This window comes from Austrofundulus limnaeus, unplaced genomic scaffold, assembly GCF_001266775.1.
Source record: "Austrofundulus limnaeus strain Quisiro unplaced genomic scaffold, Austrofundulus_limnaeus-1.0 Scaffold293, whole genome shotgun sequence".
NCBI lineage: Eukaryota > Metazoa > Chordata > Actinopteri > Cyprinodontiformes > Rivulidae > Austrofundulus > Austrofundulus limnaeus.
Genome location: NW_013952695.1, coordinates 698,240 through 702,218, shown reverse-complemented (window position 1 = coordinate 702,218; position 3,979 = coordinate 698,240). Strand labels below are relative to the sequence as shown.

Sequence of the window (3,979 nt, the reverse complement as noted above, 5' to 3'; positions counted from 1 at the left end):
ACACACACACACACACACACACACACACACACACACACACACACACACACACACACACACACACACCAAACGATGTGATCTCACAAACATAAATCAATAATCATTTCCTGCAGGTAAACATGGTTTATTTGGTTGATTCAAACTGAATAAGCCCCAGTCAGCGTTAAAGCAGCCACTTCCCTCTTCCAGGATTTTATCCCACAGGTGTGTCTTCAGCTGTTCACACCGCCGGAGCCTCAGCCAGAAAACCAGAACCCACCAAACATTCGAGCCCGCCGCTCGCCTGCGCTCCTTCATGTGATCGGAGCTTTATTAGTCGGGCATCTTATGGGAGCTCTTGTGATGGATGTTGGGCCTTTACAGCAGTGCACCGGAGGTGCGCGCGGCAGGCGTCACCTGGGGGAGTCGCCTTCCTATCACATTGTTTGCATTCATTGGATTTCTGCTCCAGCAATCACTCAAACCGCTAATGAGGCCCCCGCAGGACCGGGGAGTGTTTGGATCACAGTTACACCATTGTTTGATCTGTTTAATGCACGGCTCCTCGCCGTAACCRGAACCCTGGAAACCAAGGTGCCATTGTTGGGCTCGTCACACTGCTGCACGTCTAAATACCTCTGACTGTTTAACATTATCATTAAAATAAAACAGATCAGTGGTCATGACTCATGTGACCTTAACGAACTCATCACTGAAACTTTAAAAAAGTAATTTTTGGATCTGCGTCTATAACTAATTAGCTGGTGGAGACAGGGTTGTGTGATATTGGCAAAACAATTTATCCCGATAAATTGCGGCATTTAGCTGATAATGATTAATAGATGACGCATGTTTTTGACCCTAAATCAGTCACCCTCTGTTCTAAAATTATACTTATAAAATCATCAATCTAACTCACATTATAAAAAGAGTCAGATTGATTGAGAGCCTCGTGTTCCCACCGTTTGATGGAGGAATTTGTTGTAGCCGACGTTGCCTCGTCCGTATTTTCAGATTTGTACTTTGGTTTTTGACTGTTTCTGTGGGTATTGTTAGCATTAGCTCCACCTAAGTATTAATGTTAGCTCCATGTTAGTGCTGGCTCTGCATTAACGTTAGCTCCACAGTCGTGTTAGCTGTGCACTAGTGTTAGCTCAGTGTTAGCATTAGCTCTGTGTTAAGTGTTAGTTCTGTGTTAACAGTAGCTCCATATTAGTGTTATCTCTGTGATAACATTAGCTACCTGTTATCGTTAACTCCGCTTTGGTGTTAACTCTGTGTGTGTGTTAGTTAACGTTAGCTCCACGTTAGTGTCAGCATGTTTTTAGCTTCATGCTAGCGTTAGCTCTGAGTGTTATCTCTGTGTTAATGTTAGCTGCGTTTTAGTATTAGCGCAGAGTTAACGTTAGTTTTGTATTAATTCCACATTAGTTTTAGGGTTAGCTTAGTGTTAGCATTACCCCTGCATTAGTGTTAGCTCCATGTTAGTGCTAGCTCTGCACCAAGTTGACTTGTATCGGGGCCTTTAATTCTACATTCAGTCCTGTCATCCGGCCATGTCACAGTATTTGTGCTTTCGCCCTAATTTAGACATCGTGTKGTGATTTTAAAAAGGCCTGCGCTCTCCCGCGGTGCGTGGCCTTTCAGTCTCWGCACCGGTGCTGTGGGGGGGAGAGCTGACATGACTGACAGTTTTAGTGGGTGGTAAGGATGTGTGTGTTCCCCCGAGCAGGAGGTGCAACAGTCGACRGTGTTTCCTTCCCTCCCATCGATCAGAGGCAGTTAGACCATGTCTGTCCACATAAAAGGTCACGGGCTGTCTCTGTGTCTCCAGTGTCTCTGCAGATGGACGAGAGCTGCTGCGTTTATGCAGAAAAGTRTGGATGCACTTTATACGTCACTGAGGGGCCTGAGAGGAAGGAAGGCTTTAAATCCAGTCACGCATCTCAACAACTGTGCCTTAAAAACAAAACAACTACACAAATCWCTTTTTGTGAAACTGAGAGCTGAGTGTTTAATTAAAACTTCAACAGAAGCTGAAAGAGTCACAAGGCTAACTACAATCTAACATTAGCTCGAAGCTAAAAGTAGCAACATGAAAGTTAAATGCTAAAGTAGCAGATGATATAGCCAAAAAAAGCAAAACACTACCTAAAAGTAGCAGAACAGTAGCTAAAAGTTAACTTAGATCTAACAGGAGCAAAACATTATTTTAAAGCTGAGGTAGCAACATGGTAGCTAAAAGCTAAAGTATTAGATGATATAGCTATAAGATGAAATGGCAAAATATACTTAAAAGGTAAGGTAGAACATAAGCTAAAAATGAACAGCAGCTAAAAGTAAAACACTAGATGAAAACTGAAATTGCAAAACATTAACTAAAAGCTAAAGTAGCAATATGCCAGCTAAAAGCTAAWGTAGCAGATGAAATATTCAAAAGCTATAATAGCAAAATACTAATAAAAGCTAAAATAGCAGAACATTAGCTAATGCTGGTGTAGCTGAACAGAAGCTAAAGCTTACAAAGGCTAAATAAAGCTAAGCTAACCAAATGTCACCTAAAAGCTAAAGTAGCAGATGAAGTAGCTAAAAGCTGTAATAGCAAAATGCTAACTAAAAGCTAAAGCAGCAAAACCACAAATTAAAAAATAAAGCAGCAGAATTATAACCAAAAGCTAAAAGCTTAGCTAAAAACCCTAGCTGAAAGCTAAAGTAGCAGATGAAGTAGCTAAAAGCTGTAATAGCAAAGTGCTAACTAAAAGCTAAAGCAGCAAAACCACAAATTAAAAAATAAAGCAGCAGAACTATAACCAAAAGCTAAAAGCTTAGCTAAAAACCCTAGCTGGAAGCTAAAGTAGCAAAACCGTAAGTAAAAAGAAAAGCAGCAGAACTATAAGCTAAAMCTAAAGGAGCAGAAGTGTAGTTTAAAGTGCCAGAAGGTGAATATTAAAAGCAGCGCAGGAAGCTGGTTTGCTGAGACAGATTTTAAAGGGAATATAGATTTTAAATGAACTGAAAAGATCTCAATGTGTTTCAGAGAAAAATATTTGTAAATAAAGTTTTATAAAACATGAAGGTCACAAAAAAACAAAAAAAGCAGCTGTCTCCTGAATTTTCACAACTCCTGAATACTAAAATAGCACACAGTGTGCAGAGGTAGCTGGATTGTAAAACGTACAGAATAATAAAAACAATCGCGTAAATGCTGACTCAGCGTTTACACAAAGAGAACAACCCCTCGGAGGAAGAACCCCGTGCCCTCTACTGTAGCCGATAAAACRCTGTCCCCTTCACTTGGCAGCAAGAATCAAATATTAATTACGCTTAATCAAACTTTGCAGATTATAGGAACGGAGAAAAGAGGTGAAAAAATGGACGAGCGCACACAGGATGTATTCACGGCACGTTGGCGCATCAGAAGTGCTGAGCAGCCCTTTCGCTCAGGTGGAAATTTTTTAGGCGTATTAGCAAAGTTATTAACGCTCCTTGATAGGAGAGTCGCGCTCTCGGAATGCAGACGAGGAGAGCTCGGCTCAACCACCTACAGGATGATAATGATGAGGTCACTCATGCAGGAGGTGAAACCGTCTCCTTGTTGTTAAAACGAGGTCCAACAGGAACCTGAAGTCCTTCCAGGGTTTGTAGAAGAGTCTCGGGTTATAAACAGTCGACGTGCATTTAGAAGTCCTCTGAGGGATTTCTGTGTTTTGTGCTGAGTTTCCATTAATGAGGATGATGATCACTGCTGGATTATAAGGGATGAGTCATCTTGATTTATTGATTTGAACGGGGGGTGGGGGGTTAAACAACCTCCTCCTACAGAAAAGTTGCTGCAACATAATCATAACTAAAACAACTGAGGTCTTTACAGAGCTCATTAATACCTTTAGTTTCATTTATTTGAGAGAAAACTTCTGTTTACAACATAAATTGCACTTTTATGTTACAGATTGTATTCAGTCTGAAACTTTAAAAAATTTCTGAGCGTTCATCCCTAAAA

The 3,979-nt window shown here is 40.9% G+C and overlaps 1 long non-coding RNA gene across 1 annotated transcript in view; it reads left to right on the top strand.

The window, feature by feature from the left end:
- The window catches only part of LOC106526763 (uncharacterized), a 14,503-nt gene extending 13,909 nt beyond the window's left edge, over positions 1-594 (top strand). Inside the window, exon 3 of the long non-coding RNA XR_001311302.1 lies at positions 190-594. This is a non-coding gene — a long non-coding RNA (uncharacterized LOC106526763). The remainder of the gene's footprint in view (positions 1-189) is intronic.
- Positions 595-3,979: the final 3,385 nt, after the last annotated feature.